Source organism: Paramisgurnus dabryanus, chromosome 8 (assembly GCF_030506205.2).
Source record: "Paramisgurnus dabryanus chromosome 8, PD_genome_1.1, whole genome shotgun sequence".
In the NCBI taxonomy this organism is placed as follows: domain Eukaryota; kingdom Metazoa; phylum Chordata; class Actinopteri; order Cypriniformes; family Cobitidae; genus Paramisgurnus; species Paramisgurnus dabryanus.
This window is the reverse complement of record NC_133344.1, coordinates 36,170,029-36,187,124: the sequence shown is the minus strand read 5'-3', so window position 1 is coordinate 36,187,124 and position 17,096 is coordinate 36,170,029. Positions and strand designations below refer to the sequence as shown.

General features: G+C 41.5%; 7 non-coding genes across 7 annotated transcripts; 1 reads left to right on the top strand and 6 right to left on the bottom strand.

Annotated features, from left to right (window-relative positions):
• Positions 1-2,762: 2,762 nt before the first annotated feature.
• On the bottom strand, positions 2,763-2,834 carry trnag-ucc (transfer RNA glycine (anticodon UCC)). Its single transcript has one exon. It is a non-coding gene; the product is annotated as a tRNA-Gly (tRNA).
• A 5,237-nt stretch (positions 2,835-8,071) lies between these two features.
• LOC135771995 (U5 spliceosomal RNA) lies at positions 8,072-8,187 on the bottom strand. Its single transcript, XR_010543193.1, has one exon. It is a non-coding gene; the product is annotated as a U5 spliceosomal RNA (small nuclear RNA).
• A 1,010-nt stretch (positions 8,188-9,197) lies between these two features.
• trnag-ucc (transfer RNA glycine (anticodon UCC)) lies at positions 9,198-9,269 on the bottom strand. The gene has a single exon. It is a non-coding gene; the product is annotated as a tRNA-Gly (tRNA).
• A 198-nt stretch (positions 9,270-9,467) lies between these two features.
• Positions 9,468-9,539, top strand: trnad-guc (transfer RNA aspartic acid (anticodon GUC)). Its single transcript has one exon. It is a non-coding gene; the product is annotated as a tRNA-Asp (tRNA).
• A 2,770-nt stretch (positions 9,540-12,309) lies between these two features.
• Positions 12,310-12,425, bottom strand: LOC135771975 (U5 spliceosomal RNA). The gene has a single exon (XR_010543176.1). It is a non-coding gene; the product is annotated as a U5 spliceosomal RNA (small nuclear RNA).
• Positions 12,426-13,438: 1,013 nt separating this feature from the next.
• On the bottom strand, positions 13,439-13,510 carry trnag-ucc (transfer RNA glycine (anticodon UCC)). Its single transcript has one exon. It is a non-coding gene; the product is annotated as a tRNA-Gly (tRNA).
• A 1,090-nt stretch (positions 13,511-14,600) lies between these two features.
• On the bottom strand, positions 14,601-14,716 carry LOC135771994 (U5 spliceosomal RNA). The gene has a single exon (XR_010543191.1). It is a non-coding gene; the product is annotated as a U5 spliceosomal RNA (small nuclear RNA).
• Positions 14,717-17,096: the final 2,380 nt, after the last annotated feature.

The following is a 17,096-nucleotide window of genomic DNA, read 5'->3' as shown; positions in this document are numbered from 1 at the left end:
AATGTACATGATTTGTATTTGAATGTCTTGACTACATTGAATGAATATAAACATTATTTATTCCATTTATTCTAGTAATTCAAATAATAATAATAATAATGAACTAATAATGTTCAAATGTCTGTAAATAAACAATCCACTTTTAACAACAAATAAATGCACTTTAAATAGCATGCATACAATTCATGAAGTGCACTCACCCTTACCGCTGGTATGTTCAAACCTTAGCAGTAGTTAGAACAAAAGAACATGCTTTTTTAGAACAGGCAAGAACACTGCCAAAATAACAAATGAGAAAATTCAGAAATGGAGGACAAGTCTGTAACAGAATAAGCCTCCAAAACTGATGTGGAAAGTAACCTGTTGTAGATAAGACTGTGGATCCCCTTGCTGCAGATGATGCTAAAATGAAGCATTATAATTTAAATAGTTTCACTCCAGTATTTGACATGAATATGTATAACACACATGACATGATTCTTGATTTACTTACTCAGCTGTGTGAGATACTTTTTTGGAGAAAGACTCAGCATCATCTTCTCTAGTTCTTTATCCTCCTCCATTACTATAAAATAAAACAATTGCATCAGTAGGCTTTAAGAATCAATACAAGCATGACTTTTATTAACTCACCAGGCTGATCAGAGGCAGTAGTACAAGGAGCAGGTGGTCTTGCAGTGGAAGCTGATGGTGAGGGCAACGGAGGAGTGTTTTTGGGAAGCTGTTTTTGGTGCTGTTTCAAAAGATACTGCTGCAAGTTGTACATTTTGCTGCCTGGAACACACTTCTGCCTCATTATAAAAAAAGCATATCCGTCTGCCCTGGTATCCCAAATTTTCCTCCAAGTGTCTTTTGCTCTTGATCCAAATCCAACAGTATTGTTGTCCTCTACCAAAACTGGCACTGGATCTGGCCTTTGAGACAGATACTGTTTAAGATCTTCAATTTCCTTAAAGCTTCTTGAGTATTCAAGAAAGGAAACAAGGCTATCCTTGCAAGGACCCTCTGGGTTGAACTGCCCAGCCTGTTCTTCTTCTTCAACTTTATTGGACAGGTACAAAGCATAGCCGACATCATTCTCTAATAACCACCTGAAAGACTTGCCCTTGTACTTGCCGAACTGAAGAATATACTCTCCCAACACCTCTTGTTTGTCAGAGACATCCCCTCCTCTAAATAACACAACAGAACGGGCATTCATCTTGACCAGATCTTCTCTTTGAGGTGTAGACTTGTCCTGCAGTGAAGGGTTGTCTTTAATTCTTTTTGCTTCTTCTGATGGGTCCTGCCGTAAATGGCCTGAAGGGCCTTTCCTGAAGGACACTTTGACTCTCCCAGGAAAAAAGACAGTTTTCTTCATGCTGATGACCTGAAATAATGACCACATTAAAATGCTTAATAAAAATCACACAATTAGTATATAGTATTTCACAATAAATAAATAAAATTCTTACTAAACTTTTTTATTTCTTTTTTTTACATACTTCTATTCAGCAACGATACATAAAATTTATCAAAAGTAACAGACATAAGAGATTTAAGTCCTACTTTATATTAGGTGGCCTTAACTACTATGTACTTACATTGAAATTAATAATTTGTCAAATTAATAATTACGTTTATAATTACACTGTTGACACCTTGACCCACCCTTAAACCTTACCATACCACTAAACCTGTCCCTAATCTTCTCCACCTTAATAGCAGAAAAAGTGTTTTGCAATACAGTATGAACACAATAAGGACATTGCACTTATTTTTTATGTTAAGTACATAGTAGTTAAGGCCACCTAATATAAAGTGGGACTAAGGTTTATAAGACATTTATGATGCTACAAACTTTACATTACTTTTATTTTTAAAGAAGTCTCGTATGCTCACCAAGGCTGCATTTATTTAATCAAAAATACAGTAAGAAAAGAAATATTGTGAAATATTATTACAAATTAAAATAACGCATATAAATAAAGTGTGTGTGTACACACAAACAAAGCATTTAGCTATACATATATATAAATATAATATATACTATATAAAGATAATCCAATAAAATATAACTGTGTTATCTATTGAAAGTTTGGTTTACGTTAGTTTTATTTTGCTAACAAAGATGTTTACAAACCATTCTAACAATCAACAACACGATTACATGATGATGATGATGATGATAACATCAACAACAACAGAACAACAACAAATTATTTGCCAAAATAATAAATAATTAATCTTACCTGTCTTGGTTTGCGCTGATCTGTGAGGTAAAACAAATGTCACCTGAGGTAAAATATGAAGATTTCTTGCGAAAAACAACTGTCTAGTTAAGTAAAGATTTTGTTAAATAAAGTCGCGTTATTTTCAGTATGTGTTAATGTATTGTACAGAACAAAACAATGTGAACTTTTATTTAAACAATAAGCGCTCGTAATCCGCGTCACCTCCCTTCCACAGACCGAATGATTGACAGATGACACCTCGCGATTTAAATGAGAAACAGCGCAATGAAATCTACCTGTGGCCAAAAGTATATTGCATCCGTAGTGTTAAGCACTACCATAGAGAATGAATGGGAAAAGTTAAGGGAAGTTAAGCTTAACCATTTTCGGCTCCCGCGCGGAAGACCGGGGTTCGATTCCCCGACGGGGAGATCTCCTTTTCGTTTGACTTCTCAAACAGCTTGGACGCGCCACCTTTGCGCATCAAAATCGGCTGAAGAAGTGCGCTGCGTTGCTCTTGTTCTCACGATGGCGTCGAGCAAAAAGCAATGCGTTGGCCGGGAATCGAACCCGGGTCAACTGCTTGGAAGGCAGCTATGCTCACCACTATACCACCAACGCACGCATACAGGTGTTGCTCCACAGGACTTGTGGATGTTCTGAACAACTGTTGTTTCAGTGCTGCACTGAATTGATCACGGATTCAGTCGATTTCCTTACATGCCTCCTGCTGGTGTCTGTAAATTGATATCCACAGAATACCAAGAGTTTTCTTTCGAAGGGCAGGTTGGCCGGCGTGACGCCCGTGCGAGTGCGAGGTCCTTGTTAGTATAGTGGACAGTATCTCCGCCTGTCACGCGGAAGACCGGGGTTCGATTCCCCGACGGGGAGGTTTACTTTGTCTCTGGACTGCCGACTGAAATGCACGAGCTGAACACTGCTGCCCCTTTGCCGTTTTCGCACCTCTTGCCGTCCCTATGATGGAGTTACCCGGCACCTTTGTTTAAAGCCACTGAACACTAGTGATGGGAGAAAGCAAGCTTTTAGAAGCTTCGAATCAATTGAACCAATTGCTTCGAAAATGTATTCAGTTTTTCTAAGCGTTCGTAACACCACACTCGCTGGCGACACCTGCTCTTCAATATAGTGTAAAAGCAGATCTGTCCAAACATTTTACACTTCATTTTACAAAGTAATAGCAAGATTTTTATTAAAATATGTTTAAAAAATGATTTAACTTAAGAAATAATTAAAAGTGTATTATGTGTGATTTTTATAATAATAATAATAATAATAAGTTTATTTTATATAGCGCCTTTCTCAAACCCAAGGTCGCTTTACATTGAAATAGAAACACACAGTCAGATAAACATTACACATGAAACAAAGAAATTGAATACAACTAACAAAACAACAAACATTTAGTTAACAGACTATGAAATGTGTGGAGAGAAGTGTTCGTTAAACAGAAATGTCTTGAGATGGGTTTTAAAGAAAGGAAGAGAAGTACTGTCACGTAGAGGTTGTGGGAGGGAGTTCCAGAGTTTTGGTGCCTGGGCGCTGAAAGACCTACCACCAACGGTGGAAAGTCTAGTGCGGGGAATGAGAAGGAGGTTTTGGTCAGATGATCTGAGCAAGCGGGGGGAGTGTAAGAAGTTAAGAGGTTGCAAATGTATGGAGGAGCAAGGTTATGGAGGGCTTTGAAGGTGAGTAGTAGTACTTTGTATGTGATCCGGGATGAAACTGGTAGCCAGTGAAGCTGATGGAGAATGGGGGTGATATGGGCAGATCTTTTTGTATGTGTAAGTAGCCTGGCTGCAGAGTTTTGAATATATTGCAATCATTGAAGGGATTTGGTGGGGAGACCGAGGAAAAGTGAGTTACAGTAGTCTAAGCGGGACATGACGAAGGAGTGAACCAGGGTCTGTGCATCACTGACAGGAAGGAAGGGTCGAAGGCGGGCAATGTTACGGAGGTGAAAGAAGGCAGTTTTTGTGACTGATTTGATATGATGGTCAAAACTGAGAGTGGAGTCAAATGTAATCCCAAGGTTTTTGACAGTCGCGGTAGAGTGAACAGGTGAATCATCAATATTAAGGGTGAAGGTGTAGGTTTGGTGAGCATGCTTTTAGGGCCAACCAGCAGAATTTCAGTTTTATCTGTGTTTAGTTTAAGAAAGTTGTTTTGCATCCATGTTTTTAAATCAGAAAGACAGTCAGTGAGTGAGTGCGGGGGGGGATCAGAGGGTGAAGTGGTGGTAAGATACAGTTGAATGTCATCTGCATAGCAGTGGAAATTTAGACCGTGGCTGCGAATAATCTGACCAATAGGGAAGATGTATATGAGAAAAAGGAGTGGCCCGAGAACAGAACCCTGAGGGACACCACGAGTGACTGAGGACTGGGAAGACTTATGTGAACCAAGTGCAACAAATTGCTTCCTGTTTGTGAGGTATGATTGGAACCAATTTAGGGCTTTGCCAGAAACACCAATAGCAGACAGACGGGAGATTAAGACATTGTGATTTATTGTGTCAAATGCAGCACTAAGATCGAGAAGGATGAGAATATTAAGTGAGCCGGAGTCCACAGACAGAAGAAGATCTTTGACTATGCGTAGTAGGGCAGTCTCTGTGCTATGAAACGGGCGGAAACCAGATTGAAAAGGCTCATACAGGTTGTGATGGTGTAGAAAAGTGTGAAGTTGTGATGCCACCACTTTTTCTAATACCTTAGCCAGAAAGGGGAGGTTGGAGATAGGACGGTAGTTTAGCAGTGATGTAGGGTCAGAATTTGGTTTTTTGAGAATGGGTGTAATTACAGCGGTTTTGAGTGCAGCAGGGACATTACCAGAATTGAGACAGGCATTTATAATCAGAGTAATTGGTTCAGCTAGGGATATGACACAGGCCTTTAGTAAAGGGGTGGGGACAGGATCGAGCTGACAGGTTGAAGAGTTAGACTTAACAATGATGTCGGTGATAGTGGTAGAGTCAATAGCTGTAAATTGGGAGAGCTGTGGGCCCAAGGGTGGAGGAGTAGTTTGTGAGCTGACATGGGTGCCAAAGGTGTTATAAATTTGGGTGATTTTGTCATCAAAGAACTGTAAGAAAACCTGGCATTGTTCAGGGGTTTTAGAGCATGCAATGACAGGGGGTTTCAGAAGTTTGTCTACAGTCCTAAATAAGGTTTTTGGCCTGGACAGGGAGGAGGTGATGAGTGATGAGTAGTAGTTTGAGCGGGCAGTGTTGAGGGCATCCCTATAGGTCTGGGTATGTTCAGTGTAGAGCAAAGAATGGATTGTAAGGCCAGTTTTTTTATATAGCCGTTCAAGACGGCGGCCATTTGCCTTTAGATGCCTGAGCTCAGGGGTAAACCAGGGACACCTACGGTTTATTGGGACAAGCCTAGACCTGACAGGGGCTAAGCCATCAAGCAGGCTGTTCAGGGAGTCATTATACATTTTAACCAGGTTATCCGGGGATGAGTTCTCATCCAGGGCAGATAATGGTGAGGCCTGTATGGAGGCAGCTAGCATACTGTTGTCCATTGACCTGATATTACGACCAGTAATAGTTGTTTTCTCAGAGGAGGTTGAAGTTTTGACAGAATGAAAACAGCATTCAATTAACTTATGGTCAGATATACCAGAGAGGGAACCAGAAACAGAGATGTCATTAATGCCAGAGGAGCAGAGCAGATCGAGAGTGTGGCCATGGTTATGGGTAGGAAAATCAACATGCTGTGTTAGATTAAAACAGTCCAACACAGAGTTAAACTCAGAGGTGTAAGAGCAATTAACATCCACATGTATGTTAAAATCCCCTAACATAATCATGGCAGAGCAGAGAGATGAGATAACAGTGAGAAGTTCATTCAATTCAGACAGAAAATTAACAGATGGTTTTGGGGGGCGGTAGATTAACAGTAGTAAAATGGGTATGGTGATAACAACCTTCACAGCAATGTATTCAAAAGATGTCACTTCGAATGGCCTGAGTTCTTTAACAGTCAGATCAGAGCGGTGTACTACTGCCAACCCGCCTCCTCTCCCTACCAATCTTGGTTTGGCTATATAACAATAGCCAGGGGGAGTCAGCCTATTTAAATGAATAAAATCGCCAGGTTGCTGCCAAGTCTCTGAGATACAAAGCAAATTCAATTTTTTCTCAAGGATAAGATCATTTATTATGGATGTTTTGTTTGTGATTGATCGCCCATTTAGAAGAGAAATGTTAAAGTTCTAATTTGACGTCGAGGGAGCTGCTGACAGTCTGGTGGGATAACGCAGGTTTTCGAAGTTAATTCCACTGTTCTTATGCTGGTGGCGCCTACAGCGATCGGGCGTGAACGTAGATGGAATGGGCGCATCATGTCCATAAATAAGAGTCGGTCTTCTTTTACCGCGATGAATATAGCGTGGATGACGAGTAATACCGAGCGAGCTACAGAGTTTATACAGCGTTGAATCCAAAGGGGTGTAGCAGCGTAGAAGTTTGAGAGAAGTGGGGGTGTAAACATGCTCCATTTCCAAATTGTAAAAAATACACACACACAGTATAGAGCAAGCTGAGAGGACTTTAGTACAAGTGCCAGCGGAGAACATGACAGCGACACGGCAAAGTTTCCACAAATAACTCTGCAAACGTAAATGCTACAATGCTAACATGAATAGCTCACAACACAAACAGTAGGGTTTACACAGGCAACACAACCACAACCCGCTAAAGCTACATGTTAGCCAACCAGGCTCACAACACACACCAGTCCGCGAAGTAATCAGCATATAGTAGTACGCAAACCACAAAACAGACCGGGGACAACAATGAGACAAGTGGGTCACAACACACTTACCACAAAGTAGTCGCAGTGAAGGGAGAGAGGAAGAAAGCTCATGCAGAAAAGGAGCCGGTGTGCTGGTCCGTAGCAAAACAGAACGAGTGTGTTTTCAGGTGTGTTAAAGTTTGTGGCAGAGGTCCACGGATGAAAGTTTGTAGCAGTAGTCCACAGATTGGAAGTTTGTAGCAATAGTCCACGGATTGAGAGTTTGTAGGAATAATCCACAATAGTCCACGGAAGGAAAGTTTGTAGCAATAATCCACGGATTGACACAAGCAGCGATGCTTCCGGGAAAATTCGGGATGAGCTGAGAAAAGATACGATCCACAAGAGTAGTTCAACAAAAAAATAAAAAATAGTCCAGCAGGGCAAGAAAGCCCCGGTTTATAGTGGCAGGCACACGTAGATAGATCAACACAACGAAGATCAACACAACGAAGTCCAACAGAAGAAAATAGACGAGAACAGTAGGGACCGGCGAGCAGCGGCAGACACACACGCACAGCGTTCACTCAACCGGAAATGACACACAACAAAAGCGGGCAATGAAGCGGGTTGTGATCTTTCCAAAGCATTGGATTTTTAGTTTTATTTAGGGCAAACAAATCATTAAAACTATCTCCCCTTTTAATTATGCACATTTCTGTCATTAAATCTGTCTATAAACAAAAAGTAAACAAAATGGTAGTGTTATTAGTCAGAAGGATGCATGATCAAACTGACCCGAGTTCACCTAACCATATTAGACACTGGTCATTTGTGACCAAGTCCGCCTAAGCGGTGAACCATCGGATTTCCGCAACGTTTCCAAACGGTTATTACGCAATGAAGCCTCTTTTGCTAAAATCACGTGACTTGGCCAGTTTGAAACACGCTCCGCACCAATGATTCGAAAACAAACGCTACGTAAAAGTCTCGAGGCCTCACGAAGAAGTGCTGCGAAAGCGACCAACACGTCTGAACACCTCGCGAGAAACTAAACCTTAATGAAAGACTTTCTAGAATTGACAAAAGTGAGGCAGCTCTGCTGTGAGCAGAGCATCCAAAAATACAACAAACTCACAATGGTTCCCCTCCACGGAAATCTTTAGTAAAAGGCGAAAGATTTATGCGTAGTTGAAGGAAAACTTGAGTTACGCCCAACAAACCTCGACCCAGTGTGCTCCCCTTGCCACACCATAATGTTCAAAAAGGGTAATTTCTGGATCAGGATCCACCCAGACCTTTCCACCTGGGAGGAGCAAAAGAAGTAGAAATGCCATCCTGCGCAAAATAAAGACACAGGCTACTAACATGTCACAGTGAGATCTTTTGCTGAGAGGTTTTGGGGAATGAAACTCTGCACATTGCACAGAGGATGCACCGGCACAGGTTACCTACAATCTACATCCCTTAGGTTCTCAAATCTCAAAAAATATAATAATAAAAGCCACCCCAAAAATAACAGAAGAGGAATTTTCTTCCAGGACTGGGGAATCGTCATTAATTTCCATAGCCTCTAGAAAAAAAGAAAAGATAGGGCCCCAACAGAAGAACAATGTCTAAGACCTTCAGCTTAAGAGGTAATTTTCACTTCAAAAATTCTTCTTGGGTTTATGATAGCCGGTGTTAGGACAGGGTGTAGTTTAGGGTTCATTTATTTCAGATAAATAGTAAAAAAGCAAGGGGAGGGATTGGGTTAAGGTTCACAACGGGATAGGGTTGTCCTTTTAAAGGAGCTATCTAGGGGGGTTTACTGATTTTGGGGTACGGATGGTAGTTGGCTGGGGCAGTGGAAGGGAATGCTTTTTTAAAAAAGAAGGTAAAGAAACTGTTTAAAATATAAACAAACACACAAAATAAACAAAAAACAAGAGGAATAAACAGGAAGGCTGTCCTCACAAATGGGGAGTATGTGTGTGTTATAAGCTGCGGTATGGATCGGCGATTCGGCTCGACGACTCCGCTCGTGCGCCAGGTCCTCGTTAGTATAGTGGACAGTATTTCCGTGTCACGCGGAAGACCGGGGTTCGATTCCCCGACGGGGAGATCTCCTTTTCGTTTGACTTCTCAAACAGCTTGGACGCGCCACCTTTGCGCATCAAAATCGGCTGAAGAAGTGCGCTGCGTTGCTCTCGTTCTCACGATGGCGTCGAGCAAAAAGCAATGCGTTGGCCGGGAATCGAACCCGGGTCAACTGCTTGGAAGGCAGCTATGCTCACCACTATACCACCAACGCACTCATACGGGTGTTGCTCCACAGGACTTGTGGATGTTCTGAACAACTGTTGTTTCAGTGCTGCACTGAATTGATCACGGATTCAGTCGTTTTCTTTACATGCCTCCTGCTGGTGTCTGTAAATTGATAACCACAGAATACCAAGAGTTTTCTTTCGAAGGGCAGGTTGGCCGGCGTGACGCCCGTGCGAGTGCGAAGTCCTCGTTAGTATAGTGGACAGTATCTCCGCCTGTCACGCGGAAGACCGGGGTTCGATTCCCCGACGGGGAGGTTTACTTTGTCTCTGGACTGCCGACTGAAATGCACGAGCTGAACACTGCTGCCCCTTTGCCGTTTTCGCACCTCTTGCCGTCCCTATGATGGAGTTACCCGGCACCTTTGTTTAAAGCCACTGAACACTAGTGAAGGGAGAAAGCAAGCTTTTAGAAGCTTCGAATCAATTGAACCAATTGCTTCGAAAATGTATTCAGTTTTTCTAAGCGTTCGTAACACCACACTCGCTGGCGACACCTGCTGTTCAATATAGTGTAAAAGCAGATCTGTCCAAACATTTTACACTTCATTTTACAAAGTAATAGCAAGATTTTTATTAAAATATGTTTAAAAAATGATTTAACTTAAGAAATAATTAAAAGTGTATTATGTGTGATTTTTAGTTTTATTTAGGGCAAACAAATCATTAAAACTATCTCCCCTTTTAATTATGCACATTTCTGTCATTAAATCTGTCTATAAACAAAAAGTAAACAAAATGGTAGTGTTATTAGTCAGAAGGATGCATGATCAAACTGACCCGAGTTCACCTAACCATATTAGACACTGGTCATTTGTGACCAAGTCCGCCTAAGCGGTGAACCATCAGATTTCCGCAACGTTTCCAAACGGTTATAACGCAATGAAGCCTCTTTTGCTAAAATCACGTGACTTGGCCAGTTTGAAACACGCTCCGCACCAATGATTCGAAAACAAACGCTACGTAAAAGTCTCGAGGCCTCACGAAGAAGTGCTGCGAAAGCGACCAACACTTCTGAACACCTCGCGAGAAACTAGGGATGGCTCCCGCGAAACTGACATTTCGACACTGTGTCGAGATCCCGAAGCGTAAATGTTTCGAAACACTGCTCCGAAATGTGATTCGAAACACCCATGTCACGTGATGAAGTGATTCGAAACACCAAGCGGTGCATTTCACAAGTATTTCGAAAGGTGGCGTACCTGTCGAATCTGCTTCGAATCTTAAACTGACAGGGTAGGAAACAAAACTGACAATACCTCATAGATGCGTTTTTGGCAAGATCAAATACTATAAATTACTGAAAAGAAGTAAATTTTCCTCATAGGTATGTAACACTTAGGCTACTTACAAAAAATGCATGCCAGCAAGTGTCCCTTGTGTGAGAATGTTTTCAAAGGCTGGAGAAATTATATGTAAAAAAGTAGCTGGTTGAGTTTATCAACACAGAACAATTTATATATTTGAATAAAGATCTTTATATGTAAACAATGTGGCATATTATGGCTTGATATATTTTATGAATCTCTTATTATTTATTCGGTATATCTCTATTCTATTTATTTTTTCATTAAATAGACCCGAATAGCCTATAGTTATCGACAACTGTGAGCCTAAAAGCTCATGTAGTTGTCAAACAGATGTTAAAACAACAACAAAACTATTTTATTATGATGACGTAGCACATACATTTCCCAGGTTCGATCCTAAGATCTACGAATGAGAGTCGAGAGCACTATCCACTCTCCCATTCTATCACTTGTGTGTCAATTAAACAACATGTGGGATACAATTTGTCAGCGCTCGTCTAAAATCTTGTCAATGCTGCTTCATGTAAAGACATGCAAACGACCGCTAGGTGTCACTGTGGAGGCGGTTTCGGATTGATGTTTCGAAGCCTCGAAACATACGGCACAATTGATTCAACTGTTTCAGTGTTTCACGAAGCCTCGCTCTGCCCACCACTACCTAAGCGTAGGGATGGCTGACGCGAAACAGTCGTTCCGAAGCTTTGCGAGATCCCGAAGCGCAGATGTGTCGAAACACTGATCCGAAGCGTGATTCAAAACACCCATGTCACGTGACTATGACCAAACGAAGCCTCGAAGTGTTTCATTAAATGTTTCATCAGGTGTGGTCTGCCGAATCAGCGTTTGATTGGCACGGTCGGGAACAGACAACACAATCGCACATCTGTATAAAAGTGAAATAAACGCATATTGACCTTGTGGGTTTTTGTGAGAGGAGTTTTTCAAAGGCTGGAGAAATTATCTGTAAAAAAGAAGTAGGCTAAGTCCTTCCACACACAGCAGATGTGACATGGTGGCTTGATATATTTTATTAATTTTTTAATGTTTATGTGGTATTTATCTCTATTCTATTTATTTATTAAATAGACCAGCTTATAGTTATTGACAAAGATGAGCCTAAAAGCTCATGTAGTTGTCAAACAGATGTTAAAACAACAACAAAAAATATGTAACTTAATTGTGACGACGGTAATAACAATGCGTTTCCCGGGGTTCGATCCAAAGGGCTTTTGCATGAGAGTCTAGGACACTATCCACTCTCCTACCTGATCACTTATACCAATTACACAACATGTGGGATACAATTTGTCAGTGCTCGTCTAAAACCTTGTCAAGGCTGCTCTATGGCAATACGTGCAAATGACCACTAGGTGTCACTGTGGAGGCGGTTTCGATCCATGTTTCGAAGCCTCGACACAATTGATTCAACTGTTTCAGTGTTTCACGAAGCCTCGCTCTGCCCATCACTACCTAAGCGGTGAACCATCGGATTTCCGCAACGTTTCCAAACGGTTATTACGCAATGAAGCCTCTTTTGCTAAAATCACGTGACTTGGCCAGTTTGAAACACGCTCCGCACCAATGATTCGAAAACAAACGCTACGTAAAAGTCTCGAGGCCTCACGAAGAAGTGCTGCGAAAGCGACCAACACTTCTGAACACCTCGCGAGAAACTAAACCTTAATGAAAGACTTTCTAGAATTGACAAAAGTGAGGCAGCTCTGCTGTGAGCAGAGCATCCAAAAATACAACAAACTCACAATGGTTCCCCTACACGGAAATCTTTAGTAAAAGGCGAAAGATTTATGCGTAGTTGAAGGAAAACTTGATTTACGCCCAACAAACCTCGACCCAGTGTGCTCCCCTTGCCACACCATAATGTTCAAAAAGGGTAATTTCTGGATCAGGATCCACCCAGACCTTTCCACCTGGGAGGAGCAAAACAAGTAGAAATGCCATCCTGCGCAAAATAAAGACACAGGCTACTAACATGTCACAGTGAGATCTTTTGCTGAGAGGTTTTGGGGAATGAAACTCTGCACATTACACAGAGGATGCACCGGCACAGGTTACCTACAATCTACATCCCATTAGGTTCTCAAATCTCAAAAAATATAATAATAAAAGCCACCCCAAAAATAACAGAAGAGGAATTTTCTTCCAGGACTAGGGAATCGTCATTAATTTCCATAGCCTCTAGAAAAAAAGGAAAGATAGGGCCCCAACAGAAGAACAATGTCTAAGACCTTCAGCTTAAGAGGTAATTTTCACTTCAAAAATTCTTCTTGGGTTTATGATAGCCGGTGTTGGGACAGGGTGTAGTTTAGGGTTCATTTATTTCAGATAAATAGTAAAAAAGCAAGGGGAGGGATTGGGTTAAGGTTCACAACGGGATAGGGTTGTCCTTTTAAAGGAGCTATCTAGGGGGGTTTACTGATTTTGGGGTAAGGATGGTAGTTGGCTGGGGCAGTGGAAGGGAATGCTTTTTTTAAAAAGAAGGTAAAGAAACTGTTTAAAATATAAACAAACACGCAAAATAAACAAAAAACAAGGGGAATAAACAGGAAGGCTGTCCTCACAAATGGGGAGTATGTGTGTGTTATAAGCTGCGGTATGGATCGGCGATTCGACTCGACGACTCCGCTTGTGCGCCAGGTCCTCGTTAGTATAGTGGACCGTATCTCCGCCTGTCACGCGGAAGACCGGGGTTCGATTCCCCGACGGGGAGATCTCCTTTTCGTTTGACTTCTCAAACAGCTTGGACGCGCCACCTTTGCGCATCAAAATCGGCTGAAGAAGTGCGCTGCGTTGCTCTCGTTCTCACGATGGCGTCGAGCAAAAAGCAATGCGTTGGCCGGGAATCGAACCCGGGTCAACTGCTTGGAAGGCAGCTATGCTCACCACTATACCACCAACGCACGCATACGGGTGTTGCTCCACAGGACTTGTGGATGTTCTGAACAACTGTTGTTTCAGTGCTGCACTGAATTGATCACGGATTCAGTCAATTTCCTTACATGCCTCCTGCTGGTGTCTGTAAATTGATAACCACAGAATACCAAGAGTTTTCTTTCGAATGGCAGGTTGGCCGGCGTGACGCTCGTGCGAGTGCGAAGTCCTCGTTAGTATAGTGGACAGTATCTCCGCCTGTCACGCGGAAGACCGGGGTTCGATTCGCCGACGGGGAGGTTTACTTTGTCTCTGGACTGCCGACTGAAATGCACGAGCTGAACACTGCTGCCCCTTTGCCGTTTTCGCACCTCTTGCCATCCCTATGATGGAGTTACCCGGCACCTTTGTTTAAAGCCACTGAACACTAGTGATGGGAGAAAGCAAGCTTTTAGAAGCTTCGAATCAATTGAACCAATTGCTTCGAAAATGTATTCAGTTTTTCTAAGCGTTCGTAACACCACACTCGCTGGCGACACCTGCTGTTCAATATAGTGTAAAAGCAGATCTGTCCAAACATTTTACACTTCATTTTACAAAGTAATAGCAAGATTTTTATTAAAATATGTTTAAAAAATGATTTAACTTAAGAAATAATTAAAAGTGTATTATGTGTGATTTTTAGTTTTATTTAGGGCAAACAAATCATTAAAACTATCTCCCCTTTTAATTATGCACATTTCTGTCATTAAATCTGTCTATAAACAAAAAGTAAACAAAATGGTAGTGTTATTAGTCAGAAGGATGCATGATCAAACTGACCCGAGTTCACCTAACCATATTAGACACTGGTCATTTGTGACCAAGTCCGCCTAAGCGGTGAACCATCGGATTTCCGCAACGTTTCCAAACGGTTATTACGCAATGAAGCCTCTTTTGCTAAAATCAAGTGACTTGGCCAGTTTGAAACACGCTCCGCACCAATGATTCGAAAACAAACGCTACGTAAAAGTCTCGAGGCCTCACGAAGAAGTGCTGCGAAAGCGACCAACACGTCTGAACACCTCGCGAGAAACTAAACCTTAATGAAAGACTTTCTAGAATTGACAAAAGTGAGGCAGCTCTGCTGTGAGCAGAGCATCCAAAAATACAACAAACTCACAATGGTTCCCCTCCACGGAAATCTTTAGTAAAAGGCGAAAGATTTATGCGTAGTTGAAGGAAAACTTGAGTTACGCCCAACAAACCTCGACCCAGTGTGCTCCCCTTGCCACACCATAATGTTCAAAAAGGGTAATTTCTGGATCAGGATCCACCCAGACCTTTCCACCTGGGAGGAGCAAAAGAAGTAGAAATGCCATCCTGCGCAAAATAAAGACACAGGCTACTAACATGTCACAGTGAGATATTTTGCTGAGAGGTTTTGGGGAATGAAACTCTGCACATTGCACAGAGGATGCACCGGCACAGGTTACCTACAATCTACATCCCTTAGGTTCTCAAATCTCAAAAAATATAATAATAAAAGCCACCCCAAAAATAACAGAAGAGGAATTTTCTTCCAGGACTGGGGAATCGGCATTAATTTCCATAGCCTCTAGAAAAAAAGGAAAGATAGGGCCCCAACAGAAGAACAATGTCTAAGACCTTCAGCTTAAGAGGTAATTTTCACTTCAAAAATTCTTCTTGGGTTTATGATAGCCGGTGTTAGGACAGGGTGTAGTTTAGGGTTCATTTATTTCAGATAAATAGTAAAAAAGCAAGGGGAGGGATTGGGTTAAGGTTCACAACGGGATAGGGTTGTCCTTTTAAAGGAGCTATCTAGGGGGGTTTACTGATTTTGGGGTAAGGATGGTAGTTGGCTGGGGCAGTGGAAGGGAATGCTTTTTTTAAAAAGAAGGTAAAGAAACTGTTTAAAATATAAACAAACACACAAAATAAACAAAAAACAAGGGGAATAAACAGGAAGGCTGTCCTCACAAATGGGGAGTATGTGTGTGTTATAAGCTGCGGTATGGATCGGCGATTCGGCTCGACGACTCCGCTCGTGTGCCAGGCTCGTTAGTATAGTGGACAGTATCTCCGCCTGTCACGCGGAAGACCGGGGTTCGATTCCCCGATGGGGAGATCTCCTTTTTGTTTGACTTCTCAAACAGCTTGGACGCGCCACCTTTGCTCATCAAAATCGGCTGAAGAAGTGCGCTGCGTTGCTCTCGTTCTCACGATGGCGTCGAGCAAAAAGCAATGCGTTGGCCGGGAATCGAACCCGGGTCAACTGCATGGAAGGCAGCTATGCTCACCACTATACCACCAACCAGGCAGACAGGTGTTGCTATGGAACGAATTTTGTGCCAAAATCTTACAAACAAATCCAGCATTTTGCTAACAAACTCAATCTGCTTTGCAAAGGGAAAACTTGACTAGCAAACAAACAGAAAACGCTTTGCAGATAATAAAGGCGATTTGAGAGTGTGAGTGTGTGTGTGTGTGTGTGTGCGTGTGTGTGTGTAAATAAGTGTCTTTTTTTCACTTTTCTCTTCGGTAAGTGCAAGTAATTTGACATTACAAGCCATTAAATTAATAAACAACCAATTTATTGAAATTCATTTTACAGTACCAGTAAGTAAGGCAAATATGTGCATAAGCAGGGCAACGTGATAATTACTAATTAACTATAAATATAAAATTTACCTACTCAGGTTATTTCATGGACATGTAAAATAATAAATGGGTAAATGCAACTGATTAATAAAAACCATTCCCATTACAGAAAATATTTTAAAAGACAAAGGGCCCTATTTTAATGATCTAAGCGCATGGTTTAGAGCGCACGGTCTAAATGGGCGTGTCTAAATCCACTTTTACTAATTTAACGACGGTCAAAAGGGGTTGTTCCTATTCTTTTAATGAGTAATGGGAGTGTTTTGGGCGTAACATGAAGCAGCTCTTTGTGCCTTCTAACGTCTAATAATCGGTCCTGATTTATGTCCAAGAGACTCAATAATAATCTTTTATATTTGAATGCTTTACTTTTTCATATTTAAAAGCGTTTTTCTGCTGCTGCTGTGCATCCATGTGTGTGATAAGCAAACCCGCGTTGTCGCCCCGTTTATAGGTGCATATCTCTAACATGCTCATTAAATAACAAAAACACTATTGCGCAAAGTTGTCTATGAAAGCAGTGGGTTTATGTCAGGTGCAAGTTTGTATTAGCCAACTTACCACCCTAAAGAAAAACATGACTTAATTTTATATTCTTTCATTATGGCTTATTCAAATCTTGAACATGACAGGCAGAAATATAGTTTTTTTAAGCAGATTACCGTTTTTTCCATCATTAGGCTAATTGACACTCTGAGACCCATGCGGGTATAAATATAAGTATGCCAGACTGCTTATGATGGCAAATGAAAATGATCTGGTAGCATCAGCTGTAGAAACATCTGGCAAATTTGTACCAAAATAGAAAAGACTGATGCATCGGTAAAGTCAAGAGATTTAATTGTAAACTACTCTGTGGATGAATGTTTGTTGGGAAATGTTGTATTGTTTTTGAGATCTTCAAGCATGAAGAAGTTTTGAAGTCTCCGACAAAGTCTGTAATCCCATGTAGCA